Genomic DNA, 21,882 nt, shown 5'->3' with positions numbered 1-21,882 from the left:
ATAGACTTACCTATCCTGGATTTCATAAGCAGAGAATCATGCAAAATAAAACCAAAAAATAAACCCCAAAAGGGACCAAATGAAACAGAGAAAAACCTCAATTGAAAAGAAACCAGAAAATGTTAAAAAACGGAAACAACTTTAAAATGGGTCAAAAGACAAATGCTGTTGAGCCCATTGCTGTAGGAACAAGCAGCAGAATGGGCACAAGCTCAGGCTTGTAGGGCATCCAGTCTGCTGTCCAGGGAGGCCAGACATCCTGGTAGAGAGGCTGACAGGAGCCAATGAACCATACACAATCTGCTCTAGGTAAGTATTTTGAAGGTCATTTCACTGGAGGGCGTCTCACGTCAGCTAGGCTCAGATAGTCAGAGGAGGGGAAGGCGATGTTTTCTACTGAATGTAAAGTTATGATGAGGTCTTCCTCACCCCCTGCCCCAGTAGACAGCCCTGTCAGAGGGATGAGGGGTACTGATGGGAAAAACAAGTCAGGAGAGGGGAAAGAGAGCAAACACGTTTGGGGGAAAAAATATATGTTTGTTGGTATGCAAAGCAGGAGGACTGACCTCCAGTTGGGGGAAGAATGACTGAAAAGGCTTTGAGGGGACCCTAGGGAGGAATTGTCCCTGGTGATATGCTTTGAATGGGCCACATTGACCCAGGCTTCTGGGCCCATGCTGGGTTCCCTGGAACACTGAGACATTGAATCCTGGGTCTTCAAGGTGCACGGCATGCCCCAGAGGTGGCATCAGTGAGATCTGATGCAGAAACTCCACTGGGTGAACTGGACTCTACCTCAGACACACTTGTAACCTGAGGACTTAAGTCAGAAAATACATGGTGTCTGAGGAAGCAGACAGCTGTACCAAGGTGAACTGTTGGTAGGTGGACAAACATGATCCTGCGACATCAAGGCCCTATGTGCTATATTAAGACATACATTGTTCCAACAAATCTGTCACTGACATCCTCAGTGATTATCATTGTACATTTCCCCTGACAATTAACCCCCTATTGTTTGTGTAAACAGTGTCCAGCCATGAAAGGATTGATTATCTACAAGTGAATAATTCAGGTACTGTGATGTGGAGTTAGCCTACATTGGCCCAATATATCTCTCTCAACAGGGCTTTAAAAAGTTAGGACCAGGGGAAGATTGTTATGCTTCAGGGGGATGATCAATAAGATTCTCTACCATAAAGTAACAAGGAGGTTTTGAAAGAGAGTCAAAGGCAGATGGAAAAAACCAAATGTAGATCCAGGAATGAGTTTGGGGCTTGCACTAAATTCTAGCTCCAAATTAAGAACAAGGAGTTCTAACATCATGTCCCTGCTCCATACTCGTCCTGAAGAAGGAAATACAGAAGATAAGGGTGCTATAGCAAACTTTGATGAAGAAATCAATGTTGCCCAGCTACCAGATAAAATAACATCTGGGGTCTTAAAGGCTTGTCTCCAGACAAGTAGCCATCTAAGCGAGTTGTCAACTAAGTCCACGTGGAAGAAGCACACCATCATCAGTCACTGAAGGATTGTAATCCATATAGCCCAAAGTCGAAGGAGGGATCAGTATCAGAGCCTAAATTGTCAAAGTGCAGTTTGTAGAAGACTCTGGATGACAGTGGGGGCCCACCAAGATACATTCGTGGGAACTGCAAAGGAAATAAGCCTCCGAGCATCTCCCTCGATCCATCATTGAGGGATGGGAGGAAAGTGGTTACTACACAGAGCGCAGGCGGGGGTGTGGGGGTGGGGTAGGGGGGTTTCAACGTGTGAAGAAGATCAAAGACATGAACTTGACTTGAACAGTTAAAGCCTTGCCTGTTGACCGCCCCCCCCACCCCTCATGCACACTGAACCTGATCTGGTATGCAGTGTTTTCTCTCTTTTTATTTTGTTTGTTTGTTCATATCAGGGTTTATTTCAGATATGCTATGTCCTTGGGGTCACCCTCTCGAAGTTGTTTATTACGAGGTGGTACCTACCCACCAAAAAGGAATTTTTTTAAAAGCTATGTATTTAATTTTTTTTTTAACAAAACAACCTGTCACCTTCAAAATACTCTCCATTACACTTAATGCATTTGGCAAATCTGCGATTCCATTCCTGGAATTCTCCAAAGTCATCTGTTTGGATGGCTGACGGCACCTCCCTCATTTTTTTCTTCACCTCTTCTATAGCTTCCAGCCACTATCCTTCATGTCCCTCTTCCTTTCTGGAAACAAAGGCACAAAACCAGGTGAGTAAGGTATGTGGGGGAAGAGAGACATGCTGATTTTTGCCAAACTTGTGTGCTGAGATGGCTACATGAACAGGTGTATGTATTGTCATGGTGGCAAAACCAATCAGTCCTCCATCTGCCATAAATCAGGCCTTTTTTTTTTTTGTCACACACTGTCAGGCAATCTTTTTAGACCTCTAAATAGAAAGCTTGATTAACAGTCTGAGCTGGTGGAACAAACTCCAAATTCACTATCCCCATCACATCATAAAAACAGCGGAGCATTGTCTTGATTTTTTATTTCACTTGACAAGCCTTTGGGGGACAAGGTGACGATGGTGTCTTCCCCTGGCTTGACTGATGTTTTGTTTCAGGATCATAAGAATAGCATCATGTCCCTTCCCCAGTAATGACCTTGGGAAAACGACTGGGTCACTTTGGGCTGTTCTTTCAAAACGTGGCACGCTTTCACTTGATTCGTTTTCCTCATCGGTCATTACCTGAGACACACATTTCACAGCGACCCTTCTCATTCTCACATCTTCCTTTACAATTCACTGAACCGAGTTCCAAGATTGTCAAGACAACATCCCCATCTCTTCAATGGTCCATTCTTCACCTGCAGCGCAGTGCACACATTTCGTGGGTATTTTAGTTCATTCAAGAAGTTGACAGACATCCAGAACAAGGTTTATCATCAATTGACATTTCACCAATTTAGAAATGAGAAAAACGTTTGTACACTTGAGGTTTTTCCCACTGCACTGCCCTTGTAAGCTGTGTTCAACATCACAACAGTGTCTGCGGCATTTTCCCCCTGAGCAGGAAACAAAATTTCACAGCAGCACGCTGTTCTCTTAAGTCGGCCATCACAAAAAATGAGGTTTGAGCAAAACTGTTTTTATGAAAAAAGTTCTCTGTGACTAGAGAGAACCTTCCCAGGTGGTGCCACTGGGTGCATTAACTAAGAGAGAGTTGCTTGATGCTCGCTCACCTCGTGGGGAAAATGCAAAAATGCATACTACAGAAAGCTCTGCCCAACTGAGCTTTTTTCCTTTATTTTTGGGGGGAGTCTGGGGGCACCCCCTTTTATTGTTTTCAATTTTTTGTATATGATACCTAGGATTGATGAACCTATAGGAACAGCAAGTAGAATAAGGGTTTCAAGATGTGTGTGGCGGTGTACAATAGGGTGGGGGTATGGGAGTAAAAGGAAGATGATGTCAAGGAGTCCAGGAAGTAAAGGAATGTTGGGAAACTGATTGTGGTAATAATTGTAACTACTGCTTGGCGTGATTGAACTATGGAAAATATGACATATGTATTAACTCCCAATTTAACAAAAAAATTTAAATTGAACAAAAGAGCAATCAAATGATAAGGTGTTACATTTTCAGCTAACTATGGCGGATACAGTTAGTTCTTTTTTTTTTTTTAAATAATACTAACAACTTGTGTGACAATATGAGAAAAACAGTTGAATAGCAAAGTGGAAAATAATTAGGTTAAAAGAAATACTAGATTTAATTTATCTAAACAAATATATTCAACTAACAATTTTTAGAGCCCCTTAAATAAATTGTTTTGGCCACAAAGATCAACAGATGATGATTGGCTTTTGTATTGGTCCTGATTAGGTGTCCCATTGAGCAGAAAGTGTGAGATTTACAAGGCTCTGCCAAATCTGAAATTTACCTTTAATTTTTCATTTTCTTTGAGCTCAAGGGATGCCATTTTTGCTTGCTGTATGAAAAAATAGATTTTTAAAGTACTATTTTAATTATAGAGAGTTTTCCATCTCTTCCTTTTTGAGGAACATTTGCACAGTATTATCACTGAGTTATTTTACAATAACTTCTGCCAGGACTAGAAGAAAGAAAAAGAGAAAGGTGTAAGTGAATGACGATGTATCATTTCATGTAAGACTTGTAAATTTTCTACTGTTTAAAAATTAATTCTCAAAACACCACTTCGTCTTTTCATTTACATTCACTACATTCATTTCCATTTCCGTTCATTTCATTACATTCGTTTTCTGTTGTTGTTTTCGTCTTTATTTCCTATAATCTGCACATGCACTTAAATTTTCTAGATTTTATTCAGGAATTTCAAACGGTAGCTTTACTTAACCAAAACGTTGTGACCAAACTAATGTTCATTAGGCATAGTAGTGTTTTACTACTACCCATCCACACCCTGGGGAGTGCAAACCCACCCAGATGCATTTCAAAATAAAAAGCTTGACAAACTGCCCCTGGCAGGTCAGAGTCTTAAAAACCAGATGTAGCACAGATCTAGGCTGAAATCCATGAAGTCTAGAGAAAGAAATTATGTGCAGTCATATATGATGGGATTGCCACCTGTCTTTGAATTACAATTTAAATTAATCTTAAATTCAAGACCAAATTCCCACTTAAAAAAACTGTTTTATTGACATAATTCATATATCATATAATTCAATGGTTTAAATATGTCAAAAAGAGTTATACAGTCCTCACCACATTAACTTTTAGAACATTTTCTTCTTTCTTGTACTCATTATTATTTTCTCCTCATTTCTCCAGCTTTCCCTGCCACAGCCCTAAGGAACTATGAATCCAGTTATTGTCTCTATAAATTTACCTATCCTGGATTTCATATGTAGAAAAACATACCAAACAATCTAACAATAACAAAGTAAAACAGAAAAAACCTCTATCAAAAGGAAAGCAGAAAATAATAAAAATTAGAACAGATTTAAAATTAGTCAAAATGGGAAACAAATGATGAGGTGTTCAATTTTAACCTAACTACACCTGCCTTAGTCCCCTTTCCAGTGCACTCTGTCTGAGAGCAAGGCTCTTCATTTCCCTGGTCAGTGGTCAATGGGGGTTGAATTCTCACAGGGTTCCTGCAAGTGGCATTTGGGTATTCCATAGCCTTCTGCAAATGCAACTTACAATCAACTCACTCCCATTTAGTCGGTGTGAACTCATAGACACCCCTATAGGACAAGGTAGAACTGCTCTTGTTGGTGTTAGAGACCATAACTCTTTACAGGAGTAGAAAGCCCTGTCTTTCTCCCTTGGAGTGGCCCGATGGTTTTGCACTGCTAAACTTGAGGATGGCAACCCAGTGGGTAAGCACTACACCTCCAGGGCCCCCTTTGGCAAACTGTGTACTCAGAATTTAAGCTTTCCTTGGGTCTTGGGCTTTATTATTTACAATCCTTGGAACATAGAGGCTGACGTTCTTCTTCATGGATATAGTAGACACCTCACTTAGAGGGCTGCTTGTTTTAAGACAAGCCTTTAAAACCCAGATGATATTCTTTCTGATCTCCTGACACCATTGGATTTCTTCACCAGTTTGCTATAGCACCTATATTTTCAGGGATCGCTTCATGAAGGCAAGTATCTAAAACAGCCACAACATGAGAACTAATTGTTCTTAGATTAGGGCTATGGCTAAGCGGAAGCTCAAAATACATTCATATATCTATAGTTTATATATGTCTTTGGCCCACTTTTGAGACATCATTATCATTTTGTTTGGGAACACCATAAATCATCTCCACTGGGCAGATGATAATTCTATTGATAATATCATTAATTTATCCAGTGATATAGAATTTAAAATACTATTGAGAAAAGGAAAGTATACATGTATAACCCATCTTTTTAGATAATAATACATGGATTATTCATTTTCACAGATTAAAAACTTAAGTGGCTGGGAAGTATTTATATAAACAATAGAGAGTTGGAGAAAGGGCAAAACCTTCAATAATACAACAGCAGAACTGTGCTTGCTGGAATGGAACAGATTATAAAAAAAGCAAAGAAAGTATGAAAATAACAATTATATGGTAGTCTTGAGTTGCCATTTATTGGGCACTCTCAAAACAAGAAATTTGAACTAAACTCCATGATTTCCAAATCCATAGCCTTGGGATAGTTTTTATGTGCTTGTTCGCACAATATGGTGCTTAAGTCTTACATCAAAGGAGTATTTCAGTTCTGTTCATCTGCTACATTGAGTAAAGAAGACAGAAGAAGAATCGATGCATTGGAATTGTGGGGCTGGAGGAGAATACTGAAAGTAACATGAGCTGCTGAAAGGACAAACCGACCTGTCTTAGAAGAAATACCGCCAGAGTGCTCCTTAGAGACGAGGATGGCAAGATTTCATCTTACATACTTTGAACGTGTTGTCAGGAAAGATCAGTCCCTGGAGAAGGACACCATGTTAGGTAGGGAGAGGAAGGTTCTCAAGGAGATGAACTGACACCGTGTCTGCAACAATGGGCTCCGGCATAGGAACAATTGTGAAAATGACTAAGGACCAGGCAGTATTTCCTTCTGTTATGCATAGGGTTCCTATGGGTCAGAACCTACCCAATGGCACCTAACAACAATAACAATCTGATACAGGTATGTTTACAGTAACATCCATTTGTCATAGTATGGTTTCCAAATCAGATCCTTATGGCATGACCGTTGAAAGATGCTGTGTACCTCAAAAGAACAGATTCTAAATTCTCTGTTGTCTACAGCACACAGCCAGAGTCATCAGGGATGAATAGAACGTAAATCAAAAGTGTTTAATTAGGAATATAATACGAGCCATAATCTTTTTTTTAGAGGGCTATCAAAGGAACACTAATTGTTTTTCCCAATGTCAGCTTGTTCCACCTACTTGATCCACCAACAGCAGTAAAATTACCTTCTCTGAAACAGGCATGTCTTTTGTCACCTCTTCACTTTCATTTCCATTAAGTTTTAGTGAGCACCTGTGTTAGTCTGGCTACTTTAGAGAAACAAATCCACAGAAACTCTTACGTATAAGAGAGAGTTTTATATAAAGGGTAAGTGCACATCAAGAAAACATCCCAACCCAGTGCTGCCCAAGCCCACAAGTCCAACATTAACCCATATGTCAGACACCAATCCACAAAGTCCTCTTCCATCTCACAAAACACACACTGTGATGCCGACTGCAGGAGGAAAGCCAAGTCAGTGAATGTGTACGTATCTCAGCGCTGGCAGGGGTCTCCACACGGCTGCTCCAGCACCCAGGGCTGTATCAGGGTAGGTCCATGTGGCTTCTCCTCAGGGATGTCTTGCAGAAAGTGAGCCTTGCCAGCTAAAGCATGGAACTGGTTAAGGCAGCTGCACCCTGGTCCAACCATCAGAAAGCAAGAGATTTGAGAACTAGAAAGGCGAGGCTCACTGAGACATTTATCCCTCCGCCCTTCAATTAACCCCACCTGTGTTTATTGGCCAGGTTGGCACAATAAACTACCTACCTCAGCACCGTTGTTGATTTGAGTGAAGATAGAACAATGGCAGGAACTGTTGGAGCCGCACTCTCTCCTGAGCACAAGAAATTGGCCCCAGCTGAAGAGAGGCATCCTCTGTAGTAGTGGTTCCGAAGCTGTACAAATAAAGGGGTGATATACGGATCATGAGCATTAGGCATGCACACCAACTTGTTTGTAACCCGACTCTATTCATTAATCTCTGTTAGAAGAATGTTTCAATAGTCTCAGAACCAATCACCTTAGGTTCCTAAACAGATATTACCCCTAATTCCTCAGTTTAAAATATAGTGTGTGTGTGTATATACAGATATGTGTATATACGCAGATATATATATATTGTGTGCGTAGATCAGAGGAATCTCATTCATTGCCATTACCATGGGAGTTAATAATCTCATCTTGTTGTGAGAGCAGCTTTTCTTAAGGCTCCCTTATGAAAAAAGTATCACCTTAAAGTGCACATTTCTTCAGAACTGAATTATGCCTTCGGAAAAAACAATAATTTCTCTCCTACCTTCGTCTTAGGGAATTGATTTTAAGAATTCTAAAGGTGAACATTCTTAGATTCTTGAATTCGAAGCATGAAATTCACCAAAAATAAAAAAGAAAGAGGAGCCTGCATTAGTTCAGCATGTATTAGGGAATCTGGCAGTATGCTTTGTATTTGCTATTAACTAAGCCATTTAATTCCCAGTAAAATATATGTAGCAGGTATTCTTTTAAAAGTAATTATTTACATGTAATTTACATTTTATTCAATATAATTCACATTCAATATACAATTTTTATAGTACATTCAGAGTGGTGTTAACATTACCACAGACAACTTTAGTACATTTTTATGATCTCATAAAGAAACCATTAACAATGACTCCACATGTTCCCAAGACTCCTTTATCTAGCCCTTGACTTCTCTCAATTAAGGTATTTTCTTCAAGGTTCCTCCACGATGTAGCATGTTTCGGTACTTTATTTCAACACCAAACACATTGTTATCCACATAGGAAATTCCTGTCACAGTATACAACTCACTCTTGTCTGTATTATCTTTCTATCAAGTTTTGTTTTAATATACTTATCATAAAATTTCTGATTTTAACCATTTGTCAGTAAAATTCAGTACCAATAGTTGTGAAGTTGTGTAATTAAAAAAATTGGTGTGAATTAGGTGAAGGTTTACAGAGCAGATCATCAGGTTTACATTCACCAATTCATACACATTTTTGTCTCAATTTATACATGGCAATCCCCTCAATGGACCATCACTCATGCCAATTCCTTCCTGTTTCCTGTTCCATTATTCCTTCTTCTTAACCTGCTGAACACTGTCCTTGGGTATTTGCTGCCTTTTTGATATTAAATGATTGCTTATTTTAACACGGGAGTGAATTCAGTCCCAGATCTGAAGAATGACTAAGGGCCATAGTATTGAACCCAATCAGTCTTCTTCTTCTCTGCCTCCTCCTCCTTCTTATTCTTCTTTGGGGACATTTATTAAGGCTTAAGTGGGGCAAAGCTAGGACAAATAGAGACTTACCATTCAGATTAGGGAAACAAACAGCATGGCAATAAGGGTGCCCAAGGGCTGCCGTACACAACTTTTATAAAAGACATGGGAGTTCAGAAAAAAACTGTCACATAAACATGGTTGGTGGCAGATCAGTACAATAGATTTACTGGTGGCAATCATGGAGCAGGAACAGGGCCATGATTGGGAAGGGGCTTTATGTAAGGCAGGAGAACTTACAATACTGATCCTGGGTCCTCCTGGAGGCAGTCAAGGCATGACTCATAACTATTCCACTCTCAGGACAGTAATCTCCGTCAGTGACTTAACCAGGTAAGACCCTAAGGGAGATTGCCCACGAGGGATATGGAGAGGGGCGGGGGGATATGAAGTCCACTTTCCAATGCACTCTGTCTGAGGGTAAGACTATTCACACTCCTGGTCAGTGGTCAGAAGGGATTCAATGGAACTTTCATCTATGTGGGGGCACTTCAAAATGCATTTGTGGCTTTCACTGTCATTCATAGTCTTCTGGGCACTTCAAAATGCATTTGTGGCTTTCACTGTCATTCATAGTCTTCTGCTCCAATACACTTCCGTCTTCTTATAAATGTTATTATTAACAAGCCCTGGATCACACAGGCTGGTATGCTTCTTCCATGTAGACTTAACTGATACCTCCCTTATAATGCTGCTTGCTTTAAGATAAGCCTGTAAGACCCCAGGTGCAATCCTTTCATCAGACCATCAGACCAAGCGGGCCACCATCTGATTTGTAATTAAATTTTGCTATAGCACCCATATCTTCAGTGATAACTTCATGAAGGGAAGTATGAAGCTGGGTCATATCATTAGAACTAATGGTTCTTAAGTCATTGTTTACAATTAAATATAAATTAAAATCCATTCATATAGCTAAGATATATATGTGTATATGTGTGTGTGTGTGTATACAACTTAGAGAAAGCATTATCAACTTCTTCAGAAATAATATAAGTAACCCGAAGGGGTACCATTATAGAAGGTAGTAAGTGAAGGGAGAAATTCAAGCTGTACTGAAAGCTTGAAAGCACTAGCCAAAGAAAGTGCTTCAGGAATTTATGCAATACCAATCGAAGGGTTTCACCAAGCTGATGAAGCACTGGAAGCACTCACTCCTCTATACCACGAAATTTTAAAGATAGCCACTTAGCCAACAGACTGAAAGAGACACATATTTGTACCCATTTCAAAGAAAAATGACCAAACAGAATGATCAAATTACATGATAAAATCATTGATATCACATGTAAGTGAAATTTTCCTGAAGACCATCCAACAACATGTACAACAGTACAAGGAGCTGCCAGAGGTTAAGGACGGATTCAGAAGAGGAAGTGGTACAAGGGATATAATTGTTGGTGTCAAATGGATCTTGTTTGAAAGCAGAGAATATCAGAAAGATGTGTATTTGTGTTTTATTGACTATGTCACAGTATTTTGACCATGTGCATCATCACAAACTATCGATAACCTTGAAAAGAATGGGAATTCTAGGACACTTTATTGTGCTCATGTGGAACTTGTAGATGGAGCACGAGGTAGTTGTGTGAACAGAACAAGAGAATAATGCCTGGTTTAAGATCAGAAAGGGTCTGTTTCATCTCACTGTATTTACTCAATCTGGAGGCTGAGCCAATAATTGGAGAAGCTGGCTTAGATGAAGAAGAATGTGGCGTCAGGATTGGAAGTGCGCTTATGAACAACTTGTTATGTGCAGGTGACACAACCTTGCTTGCTGAAAGTGACTTGAAGCACTGGCTGATGAACATCAAGGACTGCAGCTTTTAAGTGAGGACTACAGCTCAGTGTGAAGAAGACTGAAATCCTCACAACTGAACCAATAGCTAACATCACAAGACATGGAGAAAAGATTGAAGTCAGGGTCGTCATTTTGTGTGGATCCACAATCAACGCTCAGGGAAGCACCAGTCAAGAAATCAAAGAATACATTGCGTTGGGTAAACCTACTGCCCAAGACCTCTTGAACATGTTGAAGATAAACGACTTTTTTTTTTTTTTGAGGATTAAGGTGCACCTGGCCCAACCCATGGTGTTTTCTGTTGCCTCATATGCATGAAAAGTTGAGCACTGAATAAGGAATATCGAAAAAGCATTGATGCATTTGACTTGTGGTGGTGAAGAATATTCACACTACCATGTACTATTAAAATAAAAAACCAACTCTTTCTTGGAAGAAGTACAGTCAGAATGCTCTTTAGAGACAAGAATGGGGAGATTTCATCTCAAGTACTTTGGACATGTTGTCGGAAGAGACCGGTCCCTGGCGAAGGACACCATGCTTGGTAAAGGAGAAGGGCAGTGAAAAATAGGAAGACTCTTAGGATGGATCCACACAGTGACCATAAATGGCCTCAGACATAAAAACAATTGTGATGATGGTGCAGGACTGGGCAGTGTTTCACTCTATTGTACATCGGGTCACTATGAGTTGGAACTGACTCAATGGCACCTGACAACAATGAAAACACACAGGTCATTTGGTAATTCTAACAATAGTATCATTAATCTAGCCATTGGTATAGAATTTCAAAGTTAGTAAGAAAGGGAAAAGATACATATATAGGAGAGTTTATTAGACTAAAACATGTGGAACATTAAATTATACAGATTAGAAACTTAAGGACAGACAACAATAAGAGAGTTAGACACAGGCAACATTTTCAATAACATTAAGGCAAATCTATGTGTGCAGAACTAAGTCATGTGCCAAAAAGCAAAGAAAATATGAAATTTGAAAATATTTATTGGTCTTAAATTGCCAATTATTGGGAATTTAAAGCAGGAGATCTGGACATCCTTAAAAGCAGGAGATTTGGACCAAAATCCAATGACCTCAGAGTCCAAGATCTTTGGGATAACTGTAATCTGCTTCTTCTCTCATGAAGCTATTTTATCTTTAAAGATAAAGGAGTAGTTCAGGTCCTTTAATCTTTAACAGACATGCTTAAAATAAAGTCTGGTTCACTTAGTGGGGGTTTCCAGATCATATCCTTCTGATGTTGCCTATGAATAATGCTATATACCTTGGTAGTCTATAGCACAAATCCTGGGTCACCAAGTGAAGAAAATAATGTTGGTCAAAGATGTATGATTTACCAAATACAGAGCTGATTCTTCTCTCTAGTTGGGGGGTCTATACTAGTAATGTTATGCATTTTTCCCAAGGGCAGGCTGTTTACCCATCAAAAGAAATGAACACCTTCCACAAGAAAGGCACATCTCCCATTCCTCGGGTGATAAATTTCCATTGAAGTTCACTGAACACCATTGTAGGAATGTCTATTAAGTCAGCAGGCTTGTGGGACAATGATTGATATGTTTAGGTTGGTTGCTGTCATTTTGCTGTGTGTTTAATTTCTCCTTGCCTGGAAATACCCTTATGTCTCCCACATATTTGAGGGATAGTTTTGCTGGTTGTAAGATCTTTGATTGGCAGTTTTTTCCCTCTATCTCTATCTCTATTTCCATTGTGTTCTTGCCAGCATGGTTTCTTCTGAGAAATCTAAACTTGTTCTTATTAGCTTTAGGAGACTGTTCTTTTTCCCTAGTTGCTCTCAGGATTCTCTTTTCCCCCCTATTTTCCTTGAAATTAAAGAGTTTGAACAATACGTAATGATGTTTCCTTTGAGGGTTTCTTGCCTTCTTGAATAGTTATTTTCTCCTCTTTTAGGGTGTTAGGGAAGTTTTCTGCCATTATTCTTGTATTATTTTCTCTAATTGGTCTAGAGTTTCTAGTTTTCCTTCTGAAGTCCTTCTCTAGAACGTTTGCCCCCTCCATGGAGCATGCATGAATTTCATTCTTCTGAATTCTCTTTGTGTTCCTTCCAGGGCCTTTTCTCCAGAATACTCATTTGGATCTGGGTTTTGTTTGGTTGTGTGTGCCTGTTTTTCTTGTTTGTTTGTTTGTTGTTGTTGTTGTTGTTGTTCTTTGTTTTCTGGTGTATGTGTGTGTACTGCAATTGACTGCTATGACTGTGGCATCATGGTGCAGCTGTTCATGTTGGATAGGCTGCTAAGTCATGTGGGGACAGTTGACTGACAGATGGAGTTAAAAAGGAATAATGGAATCATGAAATGAAAGGAGCAAGAAGTATGAAAGAAGAGGGGGAAAGATAGGAAGGGGAGATAGATAAAAACAAAATACAAAGAAGATAAGGTAGTTTGAAAGAAAAAGAGAAAAAATAAATGGGAATTTTAAAAAGAGGAATAAAGGAAAAGGGGGAAGGATTGCTTAGAGACAAAAGAGCAAACTTTGTTTTAAAAAAGGAAATGAGGGATAAAAGATTGTTTCCCCTGTCTAGGATCTTTTTTAGCTATAGTCAGTCCATGGTGAACGTAGTAAAAACTGCAATGAGAACGTCTTGAAGCCAAGTGATTGCATGGTGTGGTCACAGGTTGGCCCTGTGGTCCCTGCTGGGCAAAGCTTCATTGGGAAGCCATTGCTGGTGTTACAGCAGGCCATGCCAGCTCCTGGTCTCTGACTGGGGATAGGGGGGTAGCACTGACTCCTGGTCACTCACACCACAGGGGTTTCTCTCATAGCTTGATCATTGGTTCTATGGGTGCTGAACAGAAGACTGGAAGTTGGTACCACAGAGGTTCACTCCATAGTCTGGTTGATGCTCCCACGTGGGCTGAGCAGAGCCCTGGTCTCTGGCACAGCAGAATTTCGCTCCCCAGTCTAGTTGGTGATGCCATGGGCACTAAGCAGAGGGCTGGATTCTGGCACTGCAAATGTCTGTTCTCAAGCCTAGTTCATATGGGAGGAAGGGGGCAAGCAGAGGTCTAGATGCTGGCTCCAAGAAGGTTTACTCCCTAGCTTGGTTGCTGGTGCCCTAGGGTCAGGGTGATGGGGGGGCGGGAGTGGGGTTGGCAGAAACATGGTTGAGCACAGGTTACTTTGCTGCCCCTGTTAAATCCTTTCACCTTGGATTTCTTTAACTTTAAAATCATCTGGGATGTATCAAGCTAAACTGACCTTGCTGTTTTTCTCCTGGCTGCTGTAGAGAGGGGTAATTATTGCAGTCAGCCATCTTGCCCTGAAGTCTGCATCATTTCTTTTTATCACCAAATACTTTTCCATTATATGGATATATCACATTTTGGTGATCAATTCATGGGTTAGTGTGCATTTAAGTTGTTTCCACTTTTTGCTATCCTGAACAATACTGCTATAAAAATTTTACAACTTGGGGGGTCGTTTTTCCAGTAGTCTTTGGTATACTATAGACATGGAATTACTGGGCCATATGGTACTCTTTTTAAAAAAATCACTTTACTGGGGCTCATACAACTTTTATCACAATCCATACATATATCAATTGTATAAAGCACATTTGTACATTCGTTACCCTCATTATTCTCACAACATTTGCTCTCCATGTAAGCCCTTATCAGCTCCTCACTTTCCCCTCCATCCCCACTCCCCCCTCCCTCATGAACCCTTGATAATTTATAAATTATTATTTTGTCATATCTTACACTGTCCAACGTCTCCTTCACCCACTTTTTTGTTTCTGTCCCCCAGGGAGGAGGTTATATGTAGATCCCTGAAATAGGTTCCCCCTTTCTCCCCCACCGTCCCGGTATCACCACTCTCAACACTGGTCCTGAAGGGATCATCTGCACTGGATTCCCTGTGTTTCCAGTTCCTATCTGTACCAGTGTACATCCTCTCATCTAGTCAGATTTGTAAGGTAGACTTGGGGTCATGATGTGGGGGGAGGAGGGGAGGAAGCATTTAGGAACTAGAGGATAGTTGTATGTTTCATCATTGCTGCACTGCACCCTGGCTGGCTCATCTCATCCTATGCTATGGTACTCATATTTTAACCTTTGAAGAACTGTCAGGCTGTTTTAAAACATGCTTGCAACATTTTACATTCCCACCAGTAGTATATGAGTGTTCCAATTTCTCCACATGGAACCCTGGTGGCGCTGGTGAGTAAACATTGAACTGCTACCTTCAAGTTTGATGGTTCATACTCACCAGCCACTCCACAGGAGAAAGATGGCCTATCTGCTCCTATAAAGATTCACAGCCTCAGGGTTGCTATCAGGTAAAATCAACTCAATGGCAGTGGGTAAGTACTTTCTCCATATACCCAATAACACATGTTACTATACCTTTTTTGTTATACCCATCCTAATGGTGTGATGTAATATTTCATTGTGGTTTTGATTTGTATCTACTCAATGACTAATAATGTTTAGCATTTTTTCATGTCCTTACTGGTCATGATCTATCCTCTTTGTAGAAATGTCTATTCAAACCCTTTGCCCATTCTTTTCATTGAATTACTTCTGAACATTCATTGTTAAAAGAGTACTTTACGTATTCTAGATACATCCCTTGTAAGATGCATGCGTTTAAAATATATTTTTTTCTAAAGTATTTATTGCCTTTTCATTTCCTTGGTAATGTCCTTTCAAACAGGAGCACTGGTAGTATAGTCGTTATTGGTTGGGCTTTAATTCGCATAGTTGGCAGTTTGAAACCACCAGCAACTCAGTGGGATAGACTGGGCTTTTTACTCCTGTGAACAGTTACAATCTCAGAAACCCACAGGGGGTCGCTGTGAGTCAGCATTTGACTCCATGGCAGTGAGTTGTTGGTTTGACCCTTTCAAACACATATTTTAAAACATTTTGATGATGTACAATTTATATATTTTTTGTTAGGAGGTATCCTAGCCCTAATTTGACACAGAAATGGAGGGTCTAAGAAGTTAGTCAACTTTCCAAAGCGATTTCTCAAATGCAGTGTAAGGCAAAGCCTGGATCCTTCATACACCCTGTGAGATGTAATGTGGTTCAACACTTTGGTTGAACAGTGAAGGATCAGAAAGAGAATCTTTCTCCAATTGAGACACTCCTTAAAACATGTTTTTGAACTATAGCCCAGATTTCTCAATCTTTTCTTTATTTTTTATATTTTAGATATCTCCTTTCTTGAATTTTTTAACAGGTAACAATTAAGGTGACTAGTAAGGAAAATAGAAAATTCATAACGCTATTTTGTATTTCAGACTGTATTGTGAGATAAAATTATAGATTGCAAAAGAACAAAACAGTCTGAAGCACCTATTAAGCGCTCACAACTTTCTTGGGAAATGGTACACGAGTCCCAGGTTGGGGGCGGGGGGAGGGGGAGGTCATGTGTATTTGCTTTTATGAGTTTTCCAACAGCATTCATGTCTCATAGAGTTATATTTACTTTGATGGCATAATGGACCCAGACCTTATGTTTGACTTTTCCTTTTTAGTGCACATAGAATAAAGGTTTGAAATAAATCAGCATTTTCTGCAGTGTTGCCAAGGAATCCCTGAAATAGAAGGGTAGACTTTTTTATTTAATCAGGAACTGTGGCTCTGTCTATTGGCACAACACCCATTTTGGAACCTGATCCCATTTGCGTGGGCATCTCTGCATTATTGTTGCAAAGTTTATACTTCTGAATCACTACTTTTCAACTTTAAAGCATTGGTCATTGGATAAGATCATTCTGGAAGTCGTCCCCGTATACATGGCATAACGTATGTTACAACAGAAAAAAAACTTTTATGAGTCTGGAAAATTGCATGTAAAATGAAAAACCCTTTTCTTAGACAAGTGGGTCTTTGCATCTCTGGGAATTCTTGCTTATTACCACTCTGAGACATTATGTCTCAACATCTGGGAAGCTTTGTCTGTCTCTATACAGCCCTGTATGGTCTCCATATAGCCCTGCATGGTCATTTACCATAATGATTTTCCTACCTCCATACCTAAAGAATCATTTTCACCATCAATGTCTGTATTTACACACATTGAAAACTCTCCCCACTTACTGATATCTTTTTCAAAAGGCTTTTTTTTTTCATTTTGAAGTTTTATTGGCATTTCTTCTACATATCATACAATTCAATAGTTCAATCATATCAAGGAGGGTTGTACAGTCATTACCACAATTAATTTTATCTCTAGAACTTTTCTTCTTCTTTGTACTCATTATTAGTGTAATTATTATTTTTTTAATCTGTGGGAAAATATATACAACAAAACATACTCCAATTGAACATCTTCTACATGTACATTTCAGTACCCTTGATTATATTCAGTTATGCAACCATTATTAATATCCTGTTCCAAATGACTCTCCCACTATTAACATAAACAGTATTCCCCCTAAGCAAATAATCTTCCTCTTTCACTCATGGTAGCCATTGGTCAACTTTGATTTCCTTCTTTTTAAGTAATTTCCTTGATAAAATATTCATATATCGTACAATCCCATTGTTAAGTCTCTTCTAAAAAGAGTTCTATATCCATCATCATAATTAGTTCAAGTGCTCCCTCCCTCATCCCACATTCATTGGTTGCTCCTCACTCCCCTAATCCTCCCTTTCCCCAATCCCCAAGACACCCTTACATTGGTTATTGTCTCTAGCCATTCATATCTTCTGTGTGTCATAAACTGAAACCTAACATAAACCATATAAATAAAAGACAGAGCAAAGCATAAATAAGAAAGTGACAACAATAATATAAAGCTAAAAATATAAATTTTAAAAAAAGACCACCCTCAATATTTTAAAAACCAGAGAAAACATTTCTGTCATGCAATAAGCCAGAAAGATTTAAGCCTTGATCCGTTTTAGGTTTGCCTAAGAAGGAAATTGGCTAGCCAAGTATAATATTATACCAAAGTTTGATCCACCATAATCAAGTGTCCCATAATTTCTGTCTGATAGTAAAGCTGTCTGAATCTGTCACTGGTGGCCAGAGAGATTTACCAGAAGTTTAATCTGACTAGGTATTCGGCAGATGGATTTTGGGTTCCCACTGTCCTCCATCGTCTTCTACAAATTGGTTGTTCACAATTTAAGATCTGATACTTTTCCCTTTGCCATATTTTTATTTTGTTATTGCCATCTTTGGATCACAGAGGCTGGTGTACTTCTTCTGTGTGGACTTAGTTGACATTTCACTTAGATGACTGCTTTTTTGAATACAAGCTGTTCAGACCCCAGACACTATCCAGTTGATAGCTGGGCACCATCTGCTTTCTTCACCACACTTCACTGTAGCACACTTACCTTCAGTAATCTCTTCATGAAGGTGAGCATAGAGCAGGGCCACATTATAAGAACTATCTTTGGGGGCTAGACTGAAGTGGGAGTCCAGAATCTGTATGTCCAAGGGATATGAACAACTATGGTTTATTTGGGCAGCTAAGCTATGACGAAAACAAAAATCAACAACCAAAGAAAACAAAAACAAACAAACAAAGACAGATATGAAAATGGGGAAAGAGAGAAACATTGTCCAGTTACCACCAACAGAATAAGTGCCTCCTCTGAAATCTAGGTGCTCCCTACCACTGGATTTAACTTGATCTTCCAGTAAGGTTCTCTTCTCGTCTCTGTGGACGGCCTATTGATTTGTCTCAGCTTTGTCTAATTGTTGTACAGCTACAAGTGGATGATCATCTCCCCTTTCCCCCTTCTTGAAGGAGTGACCCCAGCAGATGTGAGGTATTGCCTGGTTTAATGTGGTTCTAATGAAGTGCACATAAGGGGGTGATGTATGGTTCATGATTGGTAGGCAGACTTCCTACCCCTTTCTTTGGGATTTGCTCTCTGCAATGTGTTTAATTGCAGTGTCACTTATAGTAGTGGACACATGCAATATTTGTCCTTTTGCGATTGACTAATTTCACTCAGCACAATGGTTTCCATGTCTTCCACGTCATGCGGGGTTTCATGCTTTCATCGCTGTTTTCTGTTGTTGTTGTTTTATGAATCATTTTAATGGGGGCGCGTACAGCTCTTATCACAATCCAAACATACATCCATGTGTCAAGCACATTTGTTGCCCTCATCATTCTCAAAACATTTGCTTTCTACTTGAGCGCTTGGTATCAGCTCCTCATTTTTTCCCTTCCCTCCTGATCCCCCCTCCCTCATGAACCCTTGATAATTTATAAATTATTATCATTGTGTCATATCTTACACTGTCCGACGTCTCCCTTCACCCTCTTTTCTGTTGTCCCTCCCACAGGAAGGAGGTTATATGTAGATCCCTATAATCGGTTCCCACTCTCTACCCTACTTTCCCTACACCCTACCGGTATTACCACTCTCACCACTGGTCCTGAAGGGATCATCTGCCCTGGATTCCCTGTGTTTCCAGTTCCTATCTTTACAAGTGTACATCCTCTGGTCTAGCCAGATTTGTAAGGTAGAATTGGGATCATGATGGGGGGCGGGGGGGGGGGTGGCTGCTAGGAAGCATTAAAGAACTAGAGGAAAGTTGTATGTTTCATCATGACTACACTGTACCCTGACTGGCTCATCTCCTCCCCATGACCCTCTGTAAGGGGATGTCCAGTTGCCTACAGATGGGCTTTGGGTCTCCACTCCACTCTCCCGCTCATTCACAATGATATGATTTGATGTTCTTTGATATCTGATGCCTGATCCCTTTGACACCTCGTGATACACAGGCTGGTGTGCTTCTTCCATGTGGGCTTTGTTGCTTCTGAGCTAGGTGGCCACTTGTTTACCTTCAAGTCTTTTAAGACCCCAGATGCTATATCATTTGATAGCCGGGCACCATCAGCTTTCTTCACCACATTTGCTTATGTACCTGCTTTTTCTTCAGTGATCGAGCATCATGGAATGCCAGTTTAATAGAACAAAGTGTTCTTGCATTGAGGGGGTACTTGAGTGGAGGCCCACTGCCCATCTGCTACCTTAATACTAAACCTATAAATATATGCACATAGAGCTATTTCCCCATTATCATATATAAATATATTTACATATGTACATACCTGTATTTTGCCTCTTTTGCCTCCTAGTTCTCTCCTCTATTTCCTCTTACTTTCCTAGCATCCCACTATCATGCTCAGCCTTCATTTGTGTTTCAGTAATTAGTTCGCGGTTACAATGCCCTTGATCAATCCCTACCAGGCCTCTTATACCCTCCTTGCCACTGATTTTGGATTACTTGTTCCCTTGTCCCTGGATTTGTTAATACCACTTCCTTTCCCCTCACCTCCCCTTCTCCCATGTCCCCACGGAACCATCAGTCCCATTGCTTTCTCCTCCAGATTGTTTATCCAGCCTATCTTATCTACATATACCTGCAGAGATAATAATATGCACAAAAAAACAAGACAGAACAAATCAAAGTGACAAAAGGAAACACAAAACTACAACAACAAAAAAACCAATGGGGAAAAAAAAGAGAAAAGCCTGTAAATAGTTCAAGGTCTATTTGCTGACCTTTAGGAGTGGTTTCCAGTTGAGTCGGTCCCCAAAGTCTATTTTTGGTACTCCCTCGGGACTTCCTTGCTCTGCTCCCCTTGCTGTTCTGTTGCACGCCCTTAGTGTTTTGCCTCAGTGTAGTGGGATCAGATTGGGTGAAATGGAATTCCCACACTGTGTCTTCAGTGTTGTCCCATGTAGGGCTATGGGTCAGTGAGGGATGTCATGTCTCATCACTGATTTTTAGGGATGCATAGTATTCCACTGTGTGTATGTTCTATAGTTTCTTTATCAATTCTTCCAGGCATTTGGGTTATTTTAAGCACTGGAGCATTCTTGCTATTGTGAACTGTGCTGCCATAAACATGGGAGAACATACATCCATTCATGTTGTGTCTCATTTCTTTGGGATATATACCTAATAGTGGTATTCCTGGAGCATACAGGATTTCAATTCCTACTTGCTTTAAGCATCAGCACATTGTTTTCCATAGTGGTTGTATGTATTTACAAGTCCATCAACAGTATATATGAGTTCCCTTCTCTCCACAACCTCTCCAGCATTTGTTGTTTCCTGTTTTGGTGGGGTTTTTTTTTTGTTTTTAATTTGGGCTAGCATTGAGAGTGTACAGTGGTATCTCATTGTGGTTTTAATTTGCATCTCCCCGATGACTAGTGATCCTGAGCATTTTTTTTCATGTGTTTGTTAGCCATTTGTACTTCATTTGGGGAGAACTGTCCATTCATGTCTCTGTTTCTATTTCTAAATTGGGTCATTTGTTATTTTATTATTGAGCTGCTGTAGAGTTCTGTAAATTTTGGTGATTAGATCCTTGTCTGATGTGACATTGATAAAAATCTTTTCCCACTCTTTGGGCTCCCGTTTGTTCTCCTGATGAAGTCTTTTGGTGTGTGTAGGTTATGAAATGTCAGCATGTCTCAATCTTCTGCTGCGTGTGCCTCCCTTGTTATACTTGGTAGATTATGTATGCCCTGCAATAAGGCCCTTAAGGTAGTTCCAGCTTTCTCATTGATGATCCTGATAACAATAGGGTTTACATTTAGGTCTTTAATCCATCTTGGAAGTTCATTTTTGTGGCTGGGGAGAGAGATGGGTCTTGTTTCATTCTTCTGCATATGGAAATCCAATTTGTCCAACATCGTTTGTTGAAAAACTGACATTGTCCCATTGGATATTTCTAGGTCCTTTATCAAAGATTAGTTGTCTGTAGACTGATGCATTTATGTCTGGGTATTCTGTTCTGATCCATTGGTCTGTGTATCACTCATAGTACTAGTACTAGGTTGTTTTGACTTCTGTGCCTATGTTGTAGGTTTGTCAGGTGCAAGGCCTCTGTATTAGTCCAGGTTGACTAGAGAAACAAATTCATTGAATAGAGATAGATAGATAGATAGATAGATAGATAGATAGATAGATAGATAGATAGACGAGAGAGAGAGAGAGAGAGACATATAGATATTTAGGAAAGAGCTTTATATCAAAGAGCAATTGTATATTGAGAAAACAGCCCAGCC

The 21,882-nt window shown here is 39.9% G+C and overlaps 1 protein-coding gene across 1 annotated transcript in view; it reads left to right on the top strand.

Moving 5' to 3' along the window:
* Nucleotides 1–21,882, top strand: part of GABRB3 (gamma-aminobutyric acid type A receptor subunit beta3) — a 127,760-nt gene that overhangs the window by 38,019 nt on the left and 67,859 nt on the right. The window lies entirely within an intron of this gene.

This window comes from Echinops telfairi, unplaced genomic scaffold (genome assembly GCF_000313985.2).
Source record: "Echinops telfairi isolate 266 unplaced genomic scaffold, ASM31398v2 ScPeMD7_7475;HRSCAF=8513, whole genome shotgun sequence".
Lineage (NCBI taxonomy): Eukaryota > Metazoa > Chordata > Mammalia > Afrosoricida > Tenrecidae > Echinops > Echinops telfairi.
The sequence above is the reverse complement of the archived record's forward strand: the minus strand, read 5'-3'. Positions and strand labels throughout refer to the sequence as shown.